Consider the following 27,190-nt stretch of genomic DNA (forward strand, 5'->3'; position numbering starts at 1 on the left):
CTTTAAAAATACAGAGATAATTGTAGAGATTTTGAAAATACAGAAAAACACAAAGAAGAAAGTAAAAATCACCCATAATCCCACCACCCAGAGGCAATACTAATATTTCAGTGCAGGTACTCTAGTCTTTTTCTAGCTCATTGAAGAGGGGCTGGAGGGGACCAGGGGGAGTGTTTCAAACGATCACACTAATTTATAGCCTTTTTAACTGCTTTCATATTTTGTAAACACTTCCCCATATTATACTTCTACAAGTTTGTTGAGATAGGGTCTTGCTCTGAAGCCCATGCTAGAGGGCAGTGGCTTGATCATGGTTGACTGAAGCCTTGACCTCCTGGGCTCAAGTGATCCTCTCACTTCAGCCTCCCAAGTAGCTGAAACCACAGACATGTGCCACCAGGCCCAGCTAATTTTTTAATTTTTTTTTTTTTTGTAGAGACGGGTCTCCCTATGTTGCCCAGGATGTTCTCAAACTTTTGGGCTCAAGTGGATCCCCCTGCCTCAGCCTCTCAAAATGCTGGGATTACAGGCATGAGCCACCACACCCAGCCTGCCACAATGTTACTTTTATAGCAGGATATACTGTGCCTTTTCTCGACAATCCCTAGTGTTAGGTGAGGAGCGATGAGGACATTTTTTATTTGTTTAGTATTGCAAATAATGCTGTCATGAACATCCAGATATGTAATTCTTTGCACAACTTTCTATGAATTCCTGCAGGCAGAGCTGTTTTAATACATATCTCCAGATGTTCCCCTAGAAAGATTTTACCAGACAAAGCGTGCACCCTACGAACCAGGGGTCAATGATTTTTCCCATGCACTCTTGCCAATGCTGGCTTTAAAATATCTTGCCAGTTGAAATCCCAGATTTGTAAAAGCCACTAATGCCATACATAACATCTGAGGCTAAGCACCTAATCAGGGTGCTTGGAACTTGAGTGTGGCCATACTGTGCCAGTGTGGGGTACCAGGGTATTCCCACTCCCTTGGCAAAGAAGCAGCCAGACACTGCCTGAGCAATACCAGCAATAGGGACCATTTATTAAGTGCCTGCAGTTGCCAGATCTTTTAGATATATATTTAAATTCTCAACTAAATACTTGCTAAGTGGACATTGTAGGTACATCCTACAGTTGAAAAACTTGAGTTCTCAGATTGGCTAAGGAACTTGCTGGAGATTCAAACCCCAGGCTGTCTGATTTCGAAAGTTGTAGTCTTTCTACTGCACCATTCTGCTTGTCCCCTCTGGAAGGAGCTAGAAGGAGGGTTTGACTTCAGGCACGTGCGTTCACTGCTGGGGAGAAAACCATCTAAGTACACAGCAATGGGAGTAAGTGGAGGGAGGGAGAAAAGGACTGGGATGGGGAGGCTGCTGCAAGTAGATTCATGAGCATCTAGGTTCCACACAGGAGCGGTGGCGTTATGGGATAGAGGGCAGTGGGTGGCGTGGTCCCTGAAGCCTGGGCCGGGAGGGGGAAGGTGGAAGACCTCCTCGCCAGGCTGGCCAGCTTTAAGGATAGGGAAGCCGGGGTGTCTTGCTCATTGTTAGAACTGCCCTCCCATCCAGACCTCTTCCAGAGTCCCCTAGCACACCTGTGGTGCTGGAACCCCGGTGCCCCTTGGGGGACTCCTTGCTGGGGCAAGGCACAGGGTCCAGGAGAGAGATGCTGACTCGGGAGCCCTGCAGAGGCTCAGTGGGACAAACCTGGAGCCACAGCCAAGCACAGTCACTACCCACAGCCAGCACAAGAAGGCCACTTGCCCTTGACCTTCATATTTGGTAGACTAGAGGTACAAATGACGGACTTCAGACTACCAGGAGGATACAAGGTTGAAGGGAGACCCTGTTATCAGATGGTTTTTTTCTTGGGTTACATTTTTGGGCCACTCAACTAACATAGTCATCATGAATTAACATTCAAAAACAAATCCTGGCCGGGCACTGTGGCTGTAATCCCAGCACTCTGGGAGGCTGAGGCAGGTGGATCATTTGAGGCCAGCCTGGCCAACATGGTGAAACCCCATCTCTACTAAAAATACAAAAATTAGCTGGGTGTGGTGGCGGGTGCCTGCAATCCAGCTACTCGGAGGCTGAGGCAGAAGAATCTCTTGAACCCGGGAGGTGGAGGTTGCAGTGAGCCAAGATCGTGCCACTGAACTCCAGCCTGGGTGACAGAGCAAGACTCCATCTCGGAAAAAAAAAATTATTTGTTTATAGTATATCAACATACCATTGCATTTAACCCTTTATGGCATTTCTCCCTTTGTTTTATTCCAGGAAGCTGCTAGGTCTCTCTTGACCTCAGTGAGCCCCAGCAATCACCAATCAAGGAAGGGGCCCAGGGAGCCTCTTCCAGTCCGGAAGCCTTCTCTCCATCCTTTTCTCTGTGGCAAGACCAACTGCCAGAGCCTCCACAGCCTGAGGGCCTGGGTGGTGTGACCCCTGCAGAATAGGGGGAACAGAGGGAAAGCTAGGCATTGAAGTCCCTGGTTTCACCTCTGCTTCCGGAGTAGTTGTGTGACCCTGCGCAAATTGTTAACCTCTCTGAGTCTCTACTCTCTCATCTGTAAAACCAAGACAGTTATGTCCCCCGGGGTCTTGGTGAGGCTTATTCTGAGTAGCTGGGACTACAGGTCTGTGCCACCACGCCCACCTAATGCTTTTTGTATTTTTTTTGTAGGGGAGGAGTTTTGTTATATTGCCCAGGCTGGTCTTGAACTTCTGGGCTTAAGTGATCCTCCCACCTCGGCCTCCCCAAGTGCCGGGATTACAGGCTTGAGCCACTGTACCCAGCCGGTGAGACTTACTCTGAGATACAGCACAGTGAAGAGCCCAGACAGTGCCTGGAATGTGACATGCCCTCAGTTCCTGTTCATTTTTTTCCTAGTGCCTGGAACAATTAAAAAGTATGTGACACTTGAGATTCTCCAGAGAAAGATAAGTAATCAAGGTTGAAGAATTGAGGCAGGCAAGTGTGGGATGCTGGAAGGAGTCCTGGCCTCTGCTGGTGATCGCAGGCAAATTCTTAACCTCTCTGGGCTTGCATCCTCACCTGGAAAATGAAGTGTGTGAATGGGTCATTTCCAAAGCTGCTTCTAGCAGCAAGGCTCCCCCCAGCCTAGAGGAGCTAGCCCCCTCTGTTGCTTTTCACCACCCACATGCAGCCTTCTCTCTGGTTGGACAAGCCGAGTGCATTGCTTCACAGCCTCTTGTAGCCCTGCCAGGACCTCAGTCACCCAGGAAAGGCCTCACCCTTGATCCTGGAGTGACCTCAACCACATCCACTGTGTCTTATCCTGTGTGGGGTTTGCAGGCTGCCCTCTTCAGCTTCCTCCGCCTCTCCTCCCATCATGCCCTCTTCCTCCTTTCCACATTCTCCTCTCTTTCCCACTGAGGTGGGAGGATCACTTAAGCCCTCTCTTTCCCACACCCAGCATCCTCCCAGCCACATCGATCATGGCACCTGTCCCCTGTGTGAGGTCCTGCCACCTTGACACAGTGGGGCCCTCTCCTAGTGCCCCCTGCATAATATTTGAGAAGATAAGACCACAGACAGCAGAGCAACTGCTAATACCAGCTCTGCAGGCTCTACAGGCCCAGTTACTGGAGGTCCAAGTTGAAAGTTGGGCTAGGACAGAGAGTTTTTGGGATGAGGTGGGTGGGGAGCACACCGCCCTCTGAAGTCATTCATTCCCCAGGGGGGCCATGAACTCTGTTAAGACAGGGGTAACATCTTATTTATAAATCTGTCCCCTGCTCACAGCCCAGTATGGGGCACAGAAAAGGCACCTGGGGAGTGTTCCGGAAGGTTGGAGGAAGGAATGAATAATATTCTTTGAGCACCTAGTGTGAAACAGGCACTGTTCTAGGTGCTGAGACATGGCAGTGAACAAATGAAGCAACATTCCCAGTCCTTGAGCTGGCATTCTAGGAAGGGTGGGAAAGGTTGGCAAACAACCTGCTAGTACGTACCTTACTTATTTACTGCGTTTAACAATGGATAGGTAAAGCAGACAGCATGTCGGAGGGTGATATGTGCTGTGTGGAGCGGAGGGGAGGAAAGTGGGAGAGAGGCGGCCAGAAGTACAATGTACACTGAGTGGCCAAGGAAGGCCCCATGGAGGGAAGCAGGGAAAATCAGTTCATCTGTCGGTGCCCCACTCCCAGCCCACAGCATTTTGATACGACTGCCTTTTTTCCCTTCCCTCCCCTCCCCTCCCCTCTCCTTTCCTTCCTTTCCCTTTCGAGATTGAGTCTCACTCTGTCACCCAGGCTGGAATGCAATGACATGATCTCGGCTCACTGCAACCTCCACCTCCCGGGTTCAAGCGATTCTTCCACCTCAGCCTCCCGACTAGCTGGGACTACAGGCACCCACCACCATGCCCAGATAATTTTTGTATTTGTGTAGAGACGGGCTTTTACCATGTTGGCCAGACTGGTCTTAAACTCTTGACCTCAGGTGATCTGCCAGCCCCAGCCTCCCAATGTGCTAGGATTACAGGCGTGAGCCACCACGCCCAGCTGTGACTGCCCTTTTCTGAACACCCCAGGCTGTTGTCCCCTTCCTCAACTGCCCTTGGTCTTAGCATGGGCCAAGCTCTCAGTTTCTCTCCTGGGTGGCTGGAAGTTTTATTTCTGGTGCTCCTGGGAAAAAAAATGGCCACTATTCCAGAAGCCTAGGAAAAATGTCCCCTCCCAGAACATTCTGTCTCCAGCTCACATAAGGCATGGCCAACAGCCTGCCTGCCCACCTCAGGCCAGGCCCAGGTGCTCTCCAGAGTGTCTGTCCTTGTGGGTAAAGGGGGCTGGGGCTAGAGGGGCTTGATGAGATGGCGGGAGGGTGGCGGTCTCTCTCCCCGCTCTCTCCTATCCCAACCTCCATGTCATGCATTCATACACTGTTTCTTCCTAGTGCTTCCAGTATCTGTCTGTGGTGTCTTCCTACATTAGAACATCAGCACCCAAGGGCAAGGACACCTAGAAGAGATTCGAGCTTGCGGTTGTTGCCCATTAATTATTTTTCCAATGGAATGAATGGATGAATGGATTCTTTCAATTTATTCAGCTATTTAAAACATGTACGGAGCACCCAATGCACACAGCTCCATATCAGGCCCAAATAACTGTATAAGCATGGCCCCCAGATTTGCACTATAGAAGAGGAGGTACAAGTTTGCCCCAACAAGCAAACTTGTGTACCTGAGGAGAGCTTCATGGGCCCTGGGGCGATCAGGGTGGACTCCGTGGAAGAGGTGGACTCCGTGGAAGAGGTGGACTTTGATCTAGGATTTGCAGGGCAGATAATAGGTAGACCTTCACTCTCTGCCCTTTGGCTTTTCTTGTCTCATGTACACCCTACCACATGATTCCAGGCTACCTCCCTCACCCCACCCCAGCTTGCTACTTCAGCTTACAACCCGGAGGTGGAATTCTTGGCTTGTCATCTGAGACCGGGGTTTAAGAAACCTGCAGCTCAAGTCTATCAGGCCAGGCAGGGGTTTTCCGTAGGAACCAGCCTCTTCCTCCTAAAATATGTGTGCCTTGACAAGTAGGGATGACTGGCAGCTGGGACACAATGGTTCTTTCCCCAGCCGGGGAGAGGCAGGGTGTGGTAGCCACTCTGGCAGGAAGGGAGATGGATTTCGAGGCAAAGGTGGTTCAGACTGTCTTTCTTCCAAGTGAGGTGGAGTCTCCCCTGCTCTGGTGTGGCTGTGTTGAGGGCGTGGTGCTGGGACTGTCCCTGCTATCACCCTTCTCTCTACTCATCCCCCTTGATAGATGACTGTTGGCATCCTTGACATCTCTGGCCTTGGTCCCACAAGCAGCCCGAGGCTGTGGCAAGACTCTAGGCCAGGACTCAGAAGTTCTTGGGGCTGGTCCCAGTTTCACAAATTTTTTCAGATCACACCCCCTTTCTGGGCCTGATTTCCTCGATTTGCAAATGGGTACCTCCGTGTCTGTGCTGCTCAGCTCTCGTTTTGCTGTGATGCTCAAAGCAGACCATGCAGCTTGGGGCTTAGCACAGTGACCCAGAGGCTCTAGGAGGCTGGGGCCCCAGTCCCAGCCCTGCCACTTCCTAGCTGGGGGACCTTGGGCAAGCTGCTTAACTTCTCTGGGCCTTGGTTTCCCCATCCATACAGAGGGTGACAGGAGTACCTGGGATGACCTTAAGATGACCTTAATGCATAATGATGCTTTTAACCCCGAGACTGGTGGTATATACTTGATGAAGTGGCAGTTTTTACTATTTGCCACTAGAAATGAATGGGGGCTAGACACAATGGCTCAGGCCTGCAATTCCAGCACTTTGGGAGGCTGAGGCAGGAGGATTGCTTGAGCCCAGGAGTTCGAGACCAGCCTAGGCAATATGGTGAAACCTCATCTCAGAGAAAAGAAAAGAAAAGAAAGCAATAGGAAAGTCTTTTGTAAACTGAAAAATGTCACAAATATAATTGGTGCTGCTTCTATGATGGTGGGTAATGGCATTCCCCTCTGGTGCTCTCTGAAAAGTCTGCAAAGGCAGGGCCCAGGGGAGGGAGTCCCATGCCCTCCCTGGAGTTGGGAGTGGGGATTAGGGCTGGGGGAAGGGGCTAGGGGCCCTGGGAAGCAGATCTGGACATGCCTCCATCATCTCTAGTCCCTCAGCCACAGACAGGGCTGCCTCCCCATACTCATGGGGAGATCTTCAGTGTAGGTGGCTTATGGAGTGAGAGGAAAGGATGTAGGTCTCTCTGCAAAACTCTCTTGCATGACAACTTATGGGATCAAAAATAAGAACAGCAATAGTGGGGAACTAGACATCACGTGCTGCTCCCTGATGGGCTGCCCCAAGAAGGACACAACCTCAAATGTGCTATTGCTGCCAGAAATGCATACCCTGAATTTAATCACACAGAAGCAGCAGACAAACTCAAATCCAGGGATATTCTGCAAAACAACTGGTCTGCAGTCTTAAAAAGAAATGTAGGTGTCTTGGATGTCAAAAACAAAAAAAAAACAAAAAAAAAAACAAGGAGGGCAAAGATTGTAGGCTAAAGAGACATGACAAATCCACAAAATGCTTTGATTCTTGATTGGCTCCTTGATCAAAACAAATCTTGAAAAAAAAAAACTATTGGAACAACTGAGGAAAGTGAACTAAGAATGGTATGTTAACTAATGGGATTTATTAATGCAAAGTTTTTTGAGGGTCATCATTGTATTGTAGTTATATGGGAAGCTGTTCTTGTTCCTAGGAGATGCCTGGTTTAGAGGTAAAATGCCATATGTCTCCAACACACACAAACATGTATACTGAGAGAAACGAAACAAAAGTGGTGAATCCAGGTGAAGGGTATATGCATGTTCATTGTGCTATTCTTGCAACTTTTCTGTTGGCTTGATAATTTGTAAAATAAAAAGTTGGGAGAAAAGCCATTGTAGTGCTATCAACCGGAGTCTCTGATATCTACTAGAAAATATCTGCCTATGCAGGTCGGGAGCAGAAGCCAAAGTCAGCGATCCAAGGGGAGTCCCACACACCCTCTACCTAATTACAGTTCAAACCCCGTGGGGCTTTCTGTGTTTTGTACAGCATAGGGTGAGCACATACCAGGCGCTCAGCACCTACCCCATCCCTGGCACTATAAAGGCACTGAGATATCGAGATGTGACCTCTGCTGTTTCAGTCACACAGTTCAAGGGAGAGTCTTCACTCACTTCTTCATGCTAATGCAGAGTATGTTGTCCATATATCAGTCCAAAGACTCACAAATAAACCTCAGGATTTCCAGGGGAAGATGGAAACAGAGATTAGTAACAGCAGCAGCCTCCATGAACTGGGTGCTCCCAGGAGTCAAACATGAAGCTAAGCCTTGTCTTTGTCTGCCCATCACCATGTGTCCTTTTCATGACAACTGACCATGCAGGAAGGGATTTTTTTTACAAGATGGAAACTCTGGCTCAGAGAGGTCAGATCACTTGCCTAAAAGTCACCCAGCTAGAGGGTGGCAGATCTGAAGAAGAAAGTAGCATGATCTCAGCCGTGAAGAGGTTTAACAAGTTGGCTTGATGGAGAAGGGCACGCCAGGAGCAGTTTGAGGGAAGGTGTGGTGTAAAGAAGGTGAGGGCAGGGTTCCTCAACTTCAGCGCCAGTGACATTTGGGGCCTGATCAATCTCTGTTGTGGGGGCTGTCCTGTGCATTAGCAGCACCCCTGGCTTCTACCCGCTGGATGTGAGTGGTCAGGAGTATGACCACCACCCTCACTGTGACAACTGAAAAGGTATTCAGATATTGCCAAATGTCTCCTGGGAGATAAGACTGCCCCAATTGAGAATCACTGGGGTACGGCATCTTCACTCTGCCTAAGCTGAAGGGAATCTCTTGGCACAGCCTTATTCCTGGCTGGAGGACTGTCTCTGCCCCTAAGGGTGAGCAGGTGGACAGGGCCTGGCATAAGCTCCGCATTATCTCTGTAGGACCTCTCACAGGGCAGGGCCTCAGGTGCTGGCTGCAGCTCCTCCACCACCACTGTCTCACTTCCATTTCTGCCCTGGCTGCTGTGACAGTTAATTTTATGGGTCAACTTGACTGGGCATGGGGTGCCCAGACATTTGGTCAAACACTATTCTTTCTGGGTATGTCTATGAGGGTGTTTGTGGATGAGATCATCATTTGAGTAAAGCAGATTGCCCTCAAATGTGGGTGGGCCTCATCCAATCAGCTGAGGGTCTGAATGGAATTAAGAGGTTGGCCCTCACTCTGAAGGAGAAGGGAACTACTTCTGCCAACTGCGTTCCAGCTGCAGTATCAGTGCTCTTCCTGCTTTCAGACTTGAACTAAAACATTGGCTCTTCCTTGGTCTCCAGTCAGCTGACATTCAGACTAGAACTGCACCATCAGCTCTCCTGGGTCTCCAGCTTGCTGACTGCAGATCTCAGGACTTGGCAGCCTCCATAATCGTGTGAGCCAATTCCTTATAAGAACTCTCTCTCTCCTTCTCTCTCTCCATCCCCCCTCCGCCCACCCACACACACACAGTTGACCCTTGAACAACATAGGTTTGAGCTGCGTGTACTCACTTATACACAAATTTTTCTCAATAAAAAGTGCACTGGCAGGCGCAGTGGCTCACGCCTGTAATCCCAACACTTTGGGAAGCTGAGGCAGGTGGATCACGAGGTCAGGAGTTTGAAACCAGCCTGGCCAACATGGCAAAACCCTGTCTCTACTAAAAATACAAAAATTAGTGGGGTGCGGTGGTGGGCACCTGTAATCCTAGTTACTCAGGAGGCTGAGGTAGAAGAATTGCTTGAACCCAGGAGGCGGAGGTTGCAGTGAGCCAAGATCACGCCATTGAACTCCAGCCTGGGTGATAGAGTGAGACTCTGTCTCAAAAAATCAAAACAAAACAACAACAACAAAAATGCATTGAGTGTGCCTGCTTCTCCTGCCTCCCCTTCCAGCTCCCCCACCTCTTTCTCCTCTGCCATTTCTGAGACAGCAAGACCAACTCCTCCTCTTCCTCCTCCTCAGCATACTCAACATGAAGATGAGAATGAAGCCCTTTATGATGACCCACTTCCACCTAATGAATACTAAATATATTTCCTCTTTCTTATGATTTTCTTAATATTTTCTTTTCTCTTGCTTACTTTATTGTAAGAATACAATATATCATACATATGAAATATGAAATATGTGTTAATTGACTATTCATGTTATTGAAGGCTTCTAATCCACAGTAGCCTATTAGTAGTTAAGTTTTTGGGGATCAAAAGTTATATGTGAATTTTTGATTGCCTGGGAAGTTGGTGCCCGTAATCCCTGTGTTGTTTAAGGTCAAATGTTTATGTATATATATAAATGTTATATATATATACACAATATGATATATATAAATGTTATATACATACACAATACGATATATATAAATGTTAATTTTTTATGGGGACACTCGAAACACAGTGTATATATATACATATTTTTTATTTATGCAAAATAAAATCTCACATGTCTAGTTCATGCACCATGGTCAGACTGGGATTGGGTTAAAGGCCTTATTTGGAAAGGTAAATGAGATGGGAAAAGAAGACTGGCTTGAGGTTTGACTGCAGAGGCATATTTTATATATATAGTATGTTTTGAGTGTCTCCACAAAAACTTATGCTGAAATTTAATTGTCACTGATGGAATTGGGAGGTGGGGCCTTAAAATGTGATTGGGTCATGAGGGTAGAGACCTCATGAATGGATTAATGCCGTTAACACAGGAGTGAGTTAGTTCTAGGAAGTGCATTAGTTCTCACGAGAGCAGTTCATCATAAAAGTGAGCTCAGATTGCCCTTGCAGTCTCTTCTGCATGCACTTCTTTGCCCTCTCCCCTTCTGCCATGAAAGCCTTCACCAAATGGTCAAGCAGATTCTGGTGCCATGCCCTTGAACTTACCACCGCCATCCCCCACCCAGCCACTCTACGGGTTGTTAGACATTTTGACCACCTCCTCTTTGCTCACTCCACTGTTCAACTCACTGCATCATCAATGCATTTATTACAAACCTATCACAAGCTAGGTCTTATGCTAGGGGCTCCTCTCAACAGGTTCTTGAGCTGGCAGGGGAGAGAGAGACATTCAAACACCAGGATTAATATACCATGACAGGTATGAAGAAAGAAGCCTATAAGGGTCCCCTGACAGTGCCATGGAAGTAGGGCATGGTCGGCTCCACCTGTAGAGGTGTCTAAAGGGAGGCTTGCAAGCTGCATCTTGAAGGACGAGCAGAAAATTGTACATGAGGACAAAGGAAGGAAATTCCAGGAAGAAGGATCAGCATGTGCAAAGGCATGGAGGTTGTCCATAGAATGTAGAGAGAAAATATTAAAATCTGTAATTATACTAATTTTTGGCCTCATACTTTTATATTTTCTGTTTTATAGCCATTTAAAATGCGCATAACATATTAACATAGTGATTAATGTGTATACTTTTTAAAAATATGCACATTTTGGGGTATACACTCCCCACAGTTTTTACTAATGCATGATCAAAATTGCCAAGGCTGGTTTGGGACATGCTACGTTCAAAAGGCTTGTGGATGTCCAAGAGGTAACGTCTACGCTTGGGGCTAGATATGGGTCTGGGGGTTGGGGAGACAGCCTTGAGCGTTGGGGGTGAGGAAGGGAGAGGGGCTGAGATGGCCGTGAGTACACAGAAACAGGGCAGGGTGGAGGATGGAGAAAGTGGTTTGAGGCCTGGCTGCACTTTGAATCACCTGGGGAGCTTTTAAACTATTCACTCTTGGCTCTTCTAATTTAATTGGCCTGGGGAGAAGCCCAGGCATCATCATCTTTCAAATTTTCTAAGTGATTCCAATTGCAACCGGAGTTGAGAACCACTGCTTTAGACTAGTCTTCAACATTTCCTGTTGTACATCCCCTAAATAAGTTTTGGAAAACTGCATACTCTGTTCCACAATTTTAAGTTGACATCTAAATTTCATATCATAATTTTAACAGCTGCAAGAAAACATAATTTCCCTCATGTTGTGTATAGTTTCTCCAGAACCTCAGAGTTGCATATTTTGTTTGTTTAATTTATGGAAAATATCTGCCATATAAGCTAATTGGCAAAGCCAGAATTCATTGCCAACCCAGTCAGCCCAATTAGACTTACTATCCATCAAAAGAAAATCTGAAGTCATTTTCAGACTCAAATAAATGTAATACACAGCCTCAAGACAAAGCCCGCCCATAATATTTCAATTCTAAATTCTAATTCTAAGCAAAATAGACAACACACAGAGTCTTGCCACCTAGAATTTGTCCCATAAATGGAAAAAAGTGCTGTTCCCCTCAATTTCTATAGCAGATGCTTTCTGTGCTTTGAAGGGGTCTCTGTCTCAGGGGGTGTGCATTCTCCAGTCACTGCTTTTTTTGAGTTTCCAGTAGTGTGCACATGTCTAGTTCATGTACCATGGTCAGACTGGGATTGGTCAGATTGGCCTTGTTTGGAAAGGTAAATGAGATGGGAAAAGAAGACTGGCTTGAGGTTTGACTGCAGAGGCAAGTAGATCCACATCAGAAAAGAAGACATAGAGAAGTTGAGGATCTGGAAATCTATACCTTTAAAACTGTCTGTGACAGATCCATGCATATATGGTCACTTAATTTACAACAAAGGAGCTGATGCAATTCTATAGAGAGAAGGATGGTCTTTTCTATGCATATTCATAAGGGAAAAAAAGGGGGAAAAAAACTCTGACCCCTTCCTCACACCATACACATTAATTCAAGATAAATCATAGACTTCAATGTGAAAAGTAAACCAATAAAGCTCCTGGAAGCAGACAGAGTAGGGTGGGGGGCAGTCTCCATGACCAAGCAAAGATCTTTTAAGCTGGACATAAAAGGCACTTACTATAAATTTTAAAAATTTGTAAGTTAGACTTCATTAAAACAAAACCCTCTTTTAATCAAAAGATTAAAAAGAGGACAAGAGACAAGAGATTTTTTCCAATGCATATATCTGACAAAGGACTCATATCCTGAATATATAAAGGTTTCCTACAAATCAATAAGAAAAAGGCAACCGAACCAACAAACACTGGGGGCAAAAGACTTGAATAAGCATTTTACAAATGAGGGTGCCTAAAGGGCTAGTAAGCACCTGAAAAAGCACTCAACACCATTAGTTGTCAGGGAAATGCAAAATAAAATCTCAGTGAGATTCTATGATACTTTCATCAGAATGGCTTAAAATGATAAAGACTGACAACGCCAAGAGTTGTTGAGGAGGTTTAAGCTCCCATACATTTTACTGGTGGGAAAATAAACTGGTAAAAGCCAACATACCCCTATCCTAATTCCCAGCAATTCCACTCCCATGCATTCATCCAAGGCATGGCAGGTGCTGTAGTTTACCCAGTGTGCAAGACATAAGGAGGTATGTTGTTGTAGAGAATTGAGAACAGCAATAAAAATGGCTAAGTCGGTTTGCTTTTTATTATCTGTTACTGCATAACAAATCACGTCAAAATGCAGTGGCTTTAAACAGCAATAATCTTTTTTAAAAAAATCTGTCATAATTTTTGCAGATTTGGAAATGTCATGGCTGGGCAGCTCTTGTTTGAGATCTCTCATGTAGTTGCAATCATATGTCATCTGAGGGCTTGATTGGGGCTGGGGGTCCACTTCTAGGGTAGGTCACTCACATGGCTAGAAAGTGAATGCTGGCTATTGTCCAGGGGCTCAGTACCTTTCCCTAGGGTCCTGTTTATGGAGCTGCTTGAGTGTCCTCATGGTCTGGTAGCTGGCTTTCCCTGGAAGGAGCCATTCAGGAGAGCAAGGTGGAAACTACAATGCCTTCACCTTGGAAGTCATCTGCTGAGACTTCTACTGTAATCCAGTGATCAAGGCCAGCCCTAATTCAACGTGAGAGGGGGCCAAGGAGTGTGTGAATGCCAGAAGCAAGGATCCCAGGGATACATCTTGGAGGCTGGCTACAACAGATGGTGTCTTATTAAGCCCTGTATCCTTGGCCACTTGCACAGCCACCATGCGGTGGCTCTGCAGCACTTGCTGGATGAGTACAGAGTAGAATAGAAGGATGGGGCTTGTCCACATGGCTCTCTCCTGGGAAGCAGCACTGTGGCAGGGTGTGCTCCCAAGGAAAAGAGGACCCACAGACTACTGCTGGACCCCCTTGCCTGGAGTGTGGTTTGTAGGGGGTGAGGGAGTTGGGGCACAGGCTGCTTTCTACCTCTAAGAACAGAGCAAAGGCCCTGAGATGGGTCTCTGATTGTCCTGCCTCTGGACCTAACAGCCAGTTAAAGACCAGTGATACACCCCATGGTGGCTCCCAGTCACTTCCTCTCTGGACTGAATTGATTTCGACATGAGGGAATACACCAGAACATGCCGTGGGCACACGCTGCTCGCAAGGGATGAATCAGAAGTTAAAGGTGCAGGGAGAGGGCAAAAGTCACATGGGTGTGCATGTCCCAACTTATTTCTCCAACTCCCTACAGGAACTTAAAGTGGGTAGAGCATTGGACCTAGAGAGCACTGAGCACGTACTCAAAGGGCTTTGACAGATGATCATAGAGTGGAGTAGGAAGATAGGGATTGCCCATGTGGCCTCTCCATAGAAGGCTACCATTCACGATGACAGAATACAGGAAGGAGATAAAGGCCTGTGTAGCCACGCTGACCCCAAAGTCCTTCACATCCCCCAACCTCAGTCCCTACTGGCTCTGGTGGGAGCTGCCCAGGCAGCAGTTCCGGATTCTGTTCCAACCTGGCAAGACTCTCGCCTCCAACCTCGTTCCAATTCTTCTAAATCAACTTCCCCAATGAATGCTTCCTTCTGATGATTGTGTCCAGCACTTACCTCCAAACCGTCTTTCTCTCTCCTTTGTTGAATAGAACATATGTTTTTTTTTTGTTTTTTGTTTTGTTTTGTTTTTGTTCGTGTTTTTTTTTTTTTTTTTTTGAGATGGAGTCTCACTCTATCGCCTAGGCTGGAGTGCAGTGGTGCAATCTCAGCTCACTCCAACCTCTGCCTCCCAGGTTCAAGAGATTCTCTCGCCTCAGCCTCATGAGTGGCTGGGATTACAGGCATGTGCCACCACACCCAGCTAATTTTTGTATTTTTAGTAGAGATGGGGTTTTGCCATGTTGGCCAGGCTGGTCTCGAACTCCTGGCCTCAGATAATCTGCCCACCTCGGCCTCCCAAAGTGCTGTGATTACTGGCATGAGCCACCGCACCTGGTGACTAGAATGTATTAAAACATTTTAAAATTACACAACAATGGATGTTTATTTGCTCTCCTTTCTTTGGATGATCTTAGTGAGCCTCCTCACCCTTACTGCAATACTCCTATCCTGGTCTCCAGCTCCCATGTCTAACTTCAAGGTTGACTCATCCTAAAACTGATCTCTCCAAGGTCTATCTTCTTACGAGATACTTTTTAAAACTGTTACTAGGAGAAAATTGGAGAGGGTAGTGGATTTACCCACAGAGACAATCAGTGTTCCATATGAACTAATAATTTCTGGATTGGTCTTTCATTCAATTATGGCCCCCAAGTGGCAAATCGATCTGAATGCCCAGGGTGGTCCACGGTCAAGGCGAGAGTAATGAGAAAGATCCCCAAATACATTCCTGCTTAAAGCAGACCTCACATCTTTGCTTAAAGCCCAAGGGCTTAACAATGAAGGAGGGACAGCTTTCTAGATGAAAAGCTGTTCTTCTACAGAACAGGGAGACCAGTTTTTCTTCATTTTTTAAAACCTTGGTGATAAAGCAAAAGACACTGGATTGAATGCAGCAGAAAGGATCTGGATTCAAAATAATGAAGAATCGCCAAGCTGATGGTGAGAACTATAAAACCTGGGCATGACCTGGCGGAGCAGTTGTGCAAGCCCCTCCAGGAAGTCCTAAGCATGGAAACAGACCCTGACTCAGCAGAATTTATGAGGTGAGCATCAGCCAAGCCCTGCTGCATCGTAGGGCCAGGTGGGCTGGGCTGCCAGGGAGGCAGTGGTGTGAGATGGCCAGGGAGCTCACCCCAGCCAACGAATGACTTAAAGCCATTTTCTGGGCAGGACTGGTCCTATGGAACACCAGGGCCAGTCAGGAACCTGAAGCAGCAACCAACTTGCCCATGAAGATTGGGCTCTTGTCCACCGTCTTTCCTGACCAACTCCTTCTCATCCTTCAGGATTTGATGCAGATGTCACTTCCTCCAGGATGCCCTCCCTCAGGGCACGGAGCACACAGAGGCAGACTCTAGGACTCACCTGCTTCCCTCTCTAGTTGCAGGTCCCTTGAGGGGGACTGTGGGTGATTCATCATTGTGTCCCTTGTGACCTCCAGGTGCTTGGGAGATGTGGAGAAAATGAGGGAAGGGAAGTGGAAGCAAGGGAAGGAAAGTGGAAGCAAGGGAAGAAAAGAGAAAGGGAGGAGGAAGAGAGGGAAGATAGAGAAAGGAAAACTCTTGGGCCCAGAGATTGTACAGATGTCTAAAGAATCTCATCCCTACTGGATGGACGGTGGCTTTATCAGCAGCAACACTGCCTCAGCCTCCCCGGCAGCTGGGACTCTGGCTGCCTACACATTTTTTGCTCCATGCAGGCCCAGCTCAGGGAGAGGTACTCAGGCCCAGGCTGGTGGTGCTGAGTACCAGGGCTTGGAGTTAAGGGGGTTTGCTGTGGGCACAGGTTGGCAAGTGAAGATGGACAGCTCTGGGGGCCACAAGAGAGCTGGGCAACAGACTTTATGAAACCTGTATTAGATCTAGTTCTTGTTCATTTCTAATTGCTTATGTTATAATTCCAGAGCTGTGTTCTTAGAGGGAAATGTACTTTTATTTAAATGTTTTTCATAAGATGACAGTAGCATTATTACCTTTCCTGATTATGAAGAAACCCTGTTGGCCGGGCATGGTGGCTCACGCCTGTAATCCCAGCCCTTTGGGAGGCCGAGGAGGGCAGATCACCTGAGGTCAGGAGTTCAAGACCAACCTGGTCAACATGGTGAGACCTCGTCTTTACTAAATACACAAAACTTAACTGGGCGTGGTGGCAGGTGCCTGTAATCCCAGCTACTCAGGAGGCTGAGGCCAGAGAATCACTTGAACCTGGGAGGCAGAGGTTGCCGTGAGTGGAGATTGCAACACTGCACTCCAGCCTGCACAGCAGAGAGAGACTCCATCTCAAAAAAAATAAAAATAAAAGTAAAAAATAAAGAAACCCTGTTATAACAAATACAAAGAATACAAAAATGATTTGAAATCCTAGAGATAATCATTGTCAATATTTTGTTGTATATTGTTCTAGAATATTTATATACTTATATTTATGTATGCTTATATTTGCATATTAATATATTTACGTATATAAAATTTTTTTAAAACAAAAGTGGAATCACATTTTTTTTTTTTTTTGAGACAGAGTCTCGCTCTGTCGCCCAGGCTGGAGTGCAGTGGCGCAATCTCGGCTCACTGCAAGCTCCGCCTCCCGGGTTTACGCCATTCTCCTGCCTCAGCCTCCTGAGTAGCTGGGACTACAGGCGCCCGCCACCGCGCCTGGCTAATTTTTTGTATTTTTAGTAGAAACGGGGTTTCACCGTGGTCTCGATCTCCTGACCTTGTGATCCGCCCGCCTCGGCTTCCCAAAGTGCTGGGATTACAGGCATGAGCCACCGCGCCCGGGTGGAATCACATTTTACATAGTGTTTTATAAACTGATTTTTTCCCCACTCAGTAATACCTTATGAAATTTTCTTACCAGTAAATAAAATTTCACATCATTATAGTGGCTGCAAGTATTTTACTTAATGAAGGTAACAATTTATTTAACCTCTTTGGCCATTTATGATTTCCCCCCAGGTTTTCACTCTTAGAAACCACTTTTGGAAAAAGTTAACCCCAGTAACATCATTAAAAACAAAAACGTCTATACCACAGAAGTCAGGTGAAAAAATCAGATGTGATTTTGAACAACAGTTTTAGGAATAACTTCCTTGTAAATAATCGACCGTATTCTTAATTAAGTCAAATATTGTGGGAGAAACAGAACGGGGCATATCTGAGACTGAAATAATTGATAGTGAGGTATGGAAAAGGAAAGTTTTCATTTTGAAAGGAACACTGAGCTTTCATTGTTTTGCAAAAATACACTTGTCTAAATATAGTTGTTTTGAACAGTCTGTTGCCTGTAATCATTACCTCTACCAATCCCTTGTAGTACTGTGTCCTTTCAGGGTACAAGTGTTGGTCTGTCTATAAACGCTAGAGATTTCTCCCTCTTCTGGCACTTTGCTAGCCTCCGAGGATGGAGCAGTGAATAAAACCCACCCACACCTTACCCTCCTGACAGTTAGCCTTAGAGGAGAGGCACACGGGCTTCCTGTCTGGTGAATGAGATGATATTGCTAAGCATATCAGGATACCGGAATCTCCTGCCTCTTCCTGGCATTTGCTTCGAGATAATCCGCCCCTCCCAGAACTTAGAGAATACTAAGTGCACAGGACATACCTGCCACCAGATCATTCAGGTACACAGTCTTTTCACTACCATTGCTGAGATCAGGCAAATTTCAGATCTGTTTTCATGAAGCTAGAAGAGGGCTTAAAGGTCACCTTGTCCAACTGACCTGACCTGTTGAGGCTTGAATCTTCCCTCTGTAAACCTGAAAGAATTAAAAGGATCAGAATCCAGTTTAAAGTTTATTCAAGTGAAAAGGTGAAATGATCATCCAGGAGACAAAGAATCCAGAGAAATGGGATCTGTGCTCCAAAATTAAGAGTTAAGTTCTTGCTTACACAGGTAGAAAACAAAGAAATTTAATGGGATTACAGCATTTTCTATATGAGAGTGGTATAAGAGTTCAACAAATTAATTAGTTAGTTATAGTCTGTTTGCTTTTCTCTACAGTTTGTTTTCCTTACTTTACAGCTGATTTTCATTTCCTCACTCACTTTAAAAGAGTGTATTTAACATTCCATCTTAAGGCAATGTGATAGCCATAAAGTCTTTATGTGAGAAAGGTAAGAGAGAAGTTAATCTATAATGAAGATTAACAATAAAAGGGAAGGGTCAACATTAAAAAATCAAATAAATTTCTATATATTAGCAATAAACAATTGGAATTTGAAAATAAAATTGAAGCATTATTTACAGTAGTACCAGAAAACATGAAATACTTAGGTATAAATCTAACAAAATATGTGCAAGGTCTGTCTGCTGAAAACTATAAAGCACTAATAAAAAAAAATCAAAGCGGCCAGGCACAGTGGCTTACACCTGTAATCCCAGCACTTTGGAAGTCCAAGGTATATGGATCACCTGAGGTCAGGAGTTCAAGACCAGCCTGGCCAACATGGTGAAACTCCGTCTTTACTAAAAATACAAAAAATTAGCCAGGACCGTGGTGACTGGTGCCTGTAATCCCAGCTTCCTGGGATGCTGAGGCAGGAGAATTGCTTGAACCAGGGAGGCAGAGGTTGCAGTGAGCCAAGACGGCGCCACTGCACTCCAGCTTGGGCAACAGGAGCGAAACTCCATCTCAAAACAAAACAAACAAAAAACAAAGAAAACCTTAAAAAAAAAGAGGAGGCATACCATGTTCACGGATTGGAAAATTAAATATTGCTAAGATATAAATTCTTCCCACACTGATTTAGATTCAATGCAATTCCAATAAAAATTCCAGCAGAATTTTTTTTTTTTTTTTTTTTGTAAAAGTGGACAAGCTGCCAGGCGTGGTGGCTCACACCTGTAATCCCAGTACTTTGAGAGGCCGAAGTGGGTGGATCACAAGGTCAGAGATTGAGACCATCCTGGCCAACATGGTGAAACTCCGTCTCTACTAAAAATGAATACAAAAGTTAGCTGGGCATGATGTCGTGCGCCTGTAATCCCAGCTACTCGGTAGACAGGCGGGAGAATCGCTTGAACCTGGCAGGCAGAGGTTGCAGTGAGCCGAGATCACACCATTGCACTCCAGCCTGCGTGACAGAGATTCTGTCTCAAAAAACAAACAACAACAACAAAAGTGGACAAACTGATTTTAAAGTTTGTATGAAAAGACAATGGGGCTGGGCACGGTGGCTCACACCTGTAATCCCAGTACTTCGGGAGGCCAAGGTGGGTGGATCACCTGAAGCCAGGAGTTCAAGCCCAGCCTGGCCAACATGGCAAAACCCCATCTCTACTAAAAGTACAAAAAATTAGCCAGGTGTGGTGGCAGACATCTGTAATCTCAGCTACTTGGAAGGCTGAAGCAAGAGAATTGCTTGAACCCAGGAGGTGGAGGCTGCAGTGAGCCAAGATTGCGCCACTGCACTCCAGCCTGGGCAGCAAGAGTGAAACTCCATCTCAAAAAAAAAAAAAAAGGCAATGGAACTAGAATAGTCAGAATAATTTCAATCAAGAACTACAAAGTTAGAGAATTTATACTAATTTTATGACTTACTCCAAAGCTATAATAATCAAGACAGTTGGTACTGGTGAGAGGATAGTACACATCAAGCCGGTCCAACTTGCAGCCCATGGGCCACATGCAGCCAAGATGGTTTTGAATGTGGCCCAACATGAATTCATAAACTTTCTTAAAACATTACGAGGTTTTTTTTTTTTTGCAATTTTTAAAAGCTCATCAGCTATAGTTAGTGTTAGTGTATTTTATGTGTGGCCCAAGACATATCTTCTTCTTCCCATGTGGCCCAGGGAAGTCAAAAGATTGGACTCTCCTGGTACATATCAATAGAACAAAATAGAGTCCAGAAACAGACTCGCACATATATGGTTAATTGAATTTTGACTAAGTTGCAAAGGCATTTCAATGAGGAAAGAATAAACTTTTATTTTCATTTTTTTTGAGACAGGGTCTCTCTCTCCAATGTCCAGGCTACAGTGGAGTGGCCTGATCACAGGTCACTGCAGCCTTGACCCCTGGGGCTCAGGTGATCCTCCCACCTCAGCCTCCCAAGTAGCTGGGACTACAGGTGTGCACCACCATGCCCAGCTAAATTTTTTAGTATTTTTTGTAAAGATGGGATTTCTCCATGTTGCTCAGTCTGGTCTCGAACTCCTGGGCTCAAGCAATCTGCCTGCCTCAGCCTCCCAAAGTGCTGGGATTACAGGTGTGGGCCACTGCGCCCAGCCAAGAATAAACTTTTCAACAAATGGCACTACAACAAATGGACATCCATATGAAAAACAAAACAAACCTCAATCTATACCTCACATTACTTACATTTAACTTAATGTGCACCATAGGCCTAAATGTAAAATAGAAAACAACAGGACTTCTCAAAGAAAAGATTTCTTAGATATGACACCAAAAGCATAATCCATAAATTTGGGGGGATAAATTGTACTTCAACAAAATTAAGAAGTTCTGATTTTTTAAAGACTCTGCTAAGAGAATTAAGAGATAAATAACGGTCTAGAAGAAAATATTTTCAATTTACATATCTGATAAGTGACTTGTATTTAAAATATAGAAAGAACCCTCAAAACTCAATAATATAGCTCCTCAAAAAATTAAAAATAGAATTACCATATAACCCAATAATTCTACTCTTGGATCTATAGCCAAAAGAATTAAAAGAAGGGTCTTGAAGAGATATTTGTGCATCCATGTCTATAGCAGCATTATTCACAATAGCTGTGGAAGCAACCCAGATGTTCGTCTTTGAATGAGTGAATACATAAAATGTGGCTGGGTGTGGTGGCTCACACCTGTAATTCCAGCACTTTGGGAGGCTGAGGTGGAAGGATTACTTGAGTCCAGGAGTTCAAGACCAGACTGGGCAACATAGCCAGACACTATCTCCTATATATATATGTATGTAATAAAAATACAAAAAAACCCACAAAATGTGGTGTCTACATATAATGGAATATTATTCATTATTAAAAAGGAAGGGAATTCTGACATATGATACAACATTAATGAACCTTGAAGACATAATACTCAGTGAAATAAGCCAGTCACAAAAGGGCAATACTGTAGGATTCCACTTACATGAGGTATCTAGAGTAATCAAATTCATAGAAAGGAAGTTGAACGGTAGTTGCCGGGGGTTGGGGAAGGGGAGAATGGGAAGTGATTGTTTAATGGGTACAGTGTGTCAGTTTCGCAGGACGAAAAATTTCTGGGCCCAGTGTGGTGGCTTACGCCTGTAATCCCAACACTTTGGGAGGCTGAGGTGGGGGCATCACTTGAGGTCAGAAGTTTGTAACCTGCCTGGCCAACATGGTGAAACCCTGTCTCTAATAAAAATACAAAAAAATTAGCTGGGTGTGATGGTGGGCACCTGTAATCCCAGCTACTCAGGAGGCTGAGGCAGGAGAATCATTTGAACCTGGGAGGTGGAGGATGCAGTGAAGCAATATCACACCACTGCACTCCAACCTGGTAGACAGAGCACAACTCCGTCTCAAAACAATAAATAAATAAACTAAAAATCAATAAATAAATAAAAGAAAAAGGTTCTGGAGCTGGATGGTGACAATGTTCACACAACAATGTGAAAGTATTTGATATCACTGAACAATACACTTAAAAATGATTAAAATGGTAAATTTTATGTTATGTATATCTTCACACAATTTTTAAAGTAAATTTTATCTTTCTTTCTTTTTTTTTTTTTTAAGACAGGGTCTCATTCTATCTCCCAGGCTGGAGGGCAGTGGTGCGATCACTGCAGCCTACCTCGTGGGCTCAAGCAATTCTCCCACCTCTGCCTCCTGAGTAGCTGGGACTACAGGTGTACACCACCACACCCAGCTTTTTTTTTTTTTTTTTTTTTTTTGGAGCGATGGGGTCTCACTTTTAGGCATGAGCCACCATACTTGGCCAAAAGTAAAATTTAAAAACTCAAAAGGAAAAACTAATCTATGGGAACATAAACAAGACACTATTAAGATTAGCATCAGAAGTGAAGGTGGAGAATTAAGTAAGGGGTGAGTGGATAAGGAACAGTAGTGGGAGGGGGACTTTCACAGCGTTGCTTTTAATATTTTTTCAGTGACTGCATTACATACTCAAAGCACTAAACATATAATTTTTTAAAAAATTTAAGTTCTTCCTGGTATTAAGCCAAAAATCTGTCCTACAACTACCTGTGTTGAACAAATCAAATTGCTTCTCAAAGTGCCAGTCCTTTAATATTTTGAGGATATTCTGCTCCCTCTGAGCTTCCTCTTTAGCTCTCCACCCCTTGTACTAATGCGGGCACTAACTACAGCAGGTGGGGTGTCTGAATCTGTGGGCTCTCTGGGGGATGTTTGCCATTTGGGAATATCCAACATCTACCCACCCTTCTCCCACTCAGTCCCTAAAGCATTCTACCTCTCCTTTGCAGAATCTCACACTGAGCACAATCTCTGCGGGAGGACGTCCTAGCTTCCCACTAAGAAAGCAGGAGGTCCAAATGGCTCCTCCCTCTGTCTATGCTGGTCCAATCAGGAGGCAAGGATGTGACTCAACCAATCAACTCGCTCTTCCTAAGTGTTGCCTGTTAGAGCCGGGTACGTGGAGGTCATATTTATTCTAGCAGTGGCGGCTCAGGCTATTTGGACTGGACAGCCCTTATGCTCTCTCCCTTGTTGGGGCACCTGCCACCCAGTCCTCCAGAGCTCCTTGGTTCTCACTCATTTTCCGATCTTGTTCTTCCAACCTCCATCAATTCTGTAAGTCCTAAAGGTCTTCAAATAAGTTATCTTCACTTAAACTAACCAGAGCCAGTTTTTGTAGTTTATGAGCAAGAATCCTGACTGCTAAAAAGCTCCCATTTACATATGACTTTAGGAGATGTGACAAATTGTATTTCGCAGCATGGCCTCAATAATGTCTTCCATCCACATGCTGGCCAACAATGTTACTTTGCTATTCCTTCCAAGGAGAAGTGAGCTCTATGTGCCCTCCTCTCAAATCTGGTTTCCACAAATAAATATGGCAGAAGTGATGGTGAGACAGCCAGGTAGGAAGGGCTCCCCAGAAAAAGCTCCAACCAGCCTTGGCACTGGGTGGAGCCACAGAAGTTCACACCCTTTGCCGCAGGGAGGAGTCAGGCTCTCCTCTTCCTGTGCGGACCCTGGGATTCAAATGGTGGGGACGGGAAGTGCTCTAATGGAGGGACTCTGGCCTTGCGAGACGGACAAGGATCCCATCTTTAACTGAACTAAGGAAAAGTCCTGCAACAATGGTATGTAACTTTTGAGACTAGGTCATAAAAAGTCATGCAGTTTTTGCTTGGTCTCCTTCATTTGAGCCTTCAGATAATGACAGCACCATCTAGTATCTGACCATAACTACATGAGAAATCCCCAGCAAGACCTGCCCAGAGGAGCCTCCCAAATTTCTGGCCCACAAAATCATGAGCAAAAAGCCTATTGCTTCAAGCAGGTATGTTTGGGGATCATTTGTTATGCAGCAATAGAAACTACAACATTAGGCTGGGCATGATGGCTCAGGCTGTAATCCCAGCATTTTGGGAGGCCAAGGCAGGCGGATCACGAGGTCAGGAGATCGAGACCATTCTGGCTAACATGGTGAAACCCCATCTCTACTAAAAATACAAACAACAACAACAACACACACACAAAAAACAGCTGGGCACCTGTAGTCCCAGGTACTTGGGAGGCTGAGGCAGGAGAATGGTGTGAACCCGGGAGGCGGAGCTTGCAGTGAGCCAAGATCACGCCACAACACTCCAGCCTGGGCAACAGAGTTTGACTCCGTCTCAAAAAAAAAAAAAAAAAAAAGAAACTAGAACATTAAAACTCTTGCTTTCTTATCTTGCCCCACAGAAAAGTACATATTCTCAGCAATCAGAAAGAGAACAGGATAAAAGGCAGGGAAAGCTAAGTTTATTGAGTCCTACCACAGGACAGATACTTTACAATCCCACCTAGCATAACCCTCATGATTCTGTGAGTTGGGGACAATGTTTCTTTGTCAAAAAGAGGGCGGTAGAGTTCAGAGGGGACAAGGCTGTCAGATTGCAGATGGTGCTCTTTCTGCTGGAGCAAAATGTCCCAAAGACTGCAGAAGCAAGAGTCAGGCAAGAAAGTTTGATTTCACAACATGGTGTTTTTAGGATAAAGCCCTCAGGAGCCATGGGATCCTTTTAAAGGATAAAATGTCCGTTTTGCTTCCCTCCTTCCTCCCCGCAATTAGTCAAATGGCAGGTGGAATATGTAGTCTGTGAGGCAGAGCTGAGGAGTGACAACTTTCATAGAAACTTCCACTTACAACCAGGTATGCGGACTCATGCCCGTACTCCCAGCACTTCGGGAGGCCAAGGCAGGAAGATCACTTGAAGCCAGGAATTTGAGATCAGCCTGGACAATATAGCGAGATTCTCTGTCTACAAAATATATATTTTTTAATTAACTGAGCATGGTGGCACATGCCTGTAGTCCCAGCTACTTGGGAAGCTGAGGCATGAGGATAGCTTGAGCCCAGGAGCTGGAGGCTGCAGTAAGATGTGATCACACTACTGCACTCTGCCTTGGGTGACAGAGCAAGAGCCTGTCTCTAAATAAATAATTTTTATTTATTTATTATTTATTTATTTATTATTTAATTTTTTATTTATTTAAACAAGTAAATAATTTTTTTTTTTTAAAGAAATGTTCACAGTGTTGCAGAGTGTTACAGAGAGGAAACTTCTAGAGTCTTCACGCTTGTAAATCACTTCCTTTAGTTCTCAACTCATTGAAGACTTGAACTGAGTCCTCCAGGTGGTCAATTTTAAGACATATGAGGCATAGAAATGCCTTGGTGAGTTCCTATTATGGGCCAGATGCTATGTACACTATCCATGATCCTGCAAGAATGACATCGCTATCTCCCATGGCAGATGGAGAAACAGTCACAGGTGATTAAGTTATTTGTACCAAATGTCACACAACTAGGAAGTACAAGCTAAAGAAGGGTCCCAGTGGAGCAGAGTATGGGGGAGTAGACAGGCAGACAGGCAGTGCGGCCCCACTGGCACAGAGCCCCGAGACAAAGCCTCAGAAACACCAGTCCAGGATTCCTGCAACCTGCGGACCAGGGGGGGATCTAGCAGAATGTGGGGTCCCCAGAGGACATAGAATCAAAGATGTTAGAGAGAGAACAATGTCCTCATCAACATGGAGCTGATAGAGCAGAACCCCCAAGGATAACTTTTCACATTCATTTACTCCCCAGCTAGCAGGGATTGTCTGATCCAACCCCTCAATTCTGACATATAAGGCAACTGAAGCCAGAAGGAAAAAGGGCCATGCCTGAGGTCCCCCAGCTTGCCAGAAACAGGGAAAGACAAGAGTTCCTATTCCTGATTCAGGGTCTAATGCTCTTTCAGAGGCACCTTCCTGCATTCTGAGATTAAACTCAGGCTTTAACTAGGGTGACCCTTTTAATTTATGATCCAAACCAGAATGAGAAGGGGCATTATTAATAATTACAACAGGACGGCAGGTGTGAACAGGATTGCCCTGTGCAAATGGGACACACAGTCGTTCTAGCATGGCATTCTAGAACGCCACCTATTTGCCCACCGGGAAAGCTTCTTCACAGCCTTACGGCTATGGACCTAACAACTCACCATCACCCTCCATGCCAGGTGAGGGACTGATGAACCAAGCAGCCCTGAGGGTCTGGCTTTCTTAGGGGTCTTTAGGGAGCTCAGAACTGGCTGCTCCAACACTGGCCTCTGTCCCCACCTGGCACTGTGTATGCATAAACAGAGGCCCCATTTGTTCCCACCTATCAGGGGCAAGCTCCCTGCCAAGCCCAGTGGAACTCCCGTTTTAGGTGCTTGCCTCTGGATGATACCCACTGAACCAAAGCTGTCCTCACCATGAGACTGTGAATGTGGGGCCCTCCTATGGAGCTCCAGGACCGTGGAAGAATGCCCCTGCTGGCTTGGTAGCCAGGTCACGGCAGAAACTATGAGGATGTGAGAAGCACACCAAGTGGCATAAACTAGTTGTGCTGTTTCTTCCCCCTCCTTCACTCCTCGGTACCCCCCAGTAGTCATCAGCTTCTGAAACTTTACCTTACACACACAGCTGGGGATCTTGTTAAACTGTAGATTCTGATTTAGGAGACCTGCAGTGGAGCCTGAGATGCTGGATTTCTCACAACTCCCAGGTGATGCCAATGCTGCTGGCCCAGAGGTCACTTGGAATAGTAACTCTCCTATACCATCCTGCTCAATCTCTTCAGAGCAGTAATCATAACTTGTCATTGCTTTCTTATGTGGTCATTACTGATTGCGGCAGATTGTTGCAGTACAGCCCTGATAATCACAGGCTTGAAAAGCACATGTGTGTTGGGCTTGTCCTCTTGGAACCCTGCTGCTGAGTGAAGAGCCCCCGCTAGCCTGCTGGCGGCCCCTGGCTCAGTCAACCGCCAACATCAATGGCCAGACCTAGGAATGAGACCATTTAGATCATCCAGCTCCAATTGCAGCCACATGAATTAGTCCAGAAGAATCACCCAGCTGAGCCCAGCCCAAATTGCTGACCCATACAATGGTGAGCACATAAAATGGTCATTGTTTAGGTCACTAAGTTTTGGAGTGGTTTGTTACATGGCAATAGATAACTGATACACTGCTTTAATGTCTCTGTTAGGGGTGGGACTAGATTTGTTTTATTTGGTACATTACACCTGGTGTTTTGAATTGATGAAAAAA

The 27,190-nt window shown here is 45.5% G+C and overlaps 1 long non-coding RNA gene across 2 annotated transcripts; it reads right to left on the reverse strand.

The window, feature by feature from the left end:
- Window positions 1-7,157: 7,157 nt before the first annotated feature.
- Window positions 7,158-26,993, reverse strand: LOC102140166 (uncharacterized). 2 transcript variants are annotated; one of them, XR_006699223.2, is made up of 4 exons: window positions 26,549-26,993; window positions 10,544-10,594; window positions 9,461-9,466; window positions 7,158-8,991 (listed from the first exon to the last, which is right to left on the reverse strand). It is a non-coding gene; the product is annotated as an uncharacterized lncRNA (long non-coding RNA). The 2 variants fall into 2 exon arrangements; XR_012415368.1 differs by lacking the exon at window positions 9,461-9,466 and having other exon boundaries at window positions 7,158-8,000.
- Between the last annotated feature and the right edge of the window lie 197 nt (window positions 26,994-27,190).

Source organism: Macaca fascicularis, chromosome 7, assembly GCF_037993035.2.
Source record: "Macaca fascicularis isolate 582-1 chromosome 7, T2T-MFA8v1.1".
Classification (NCBI taxonomy): domain Eukaryota; kingdom Metazoa; phylum Chordata; class Mammalia; order Primates; family Cercopithecidae; genus Macaca; species Macaca fascicularis.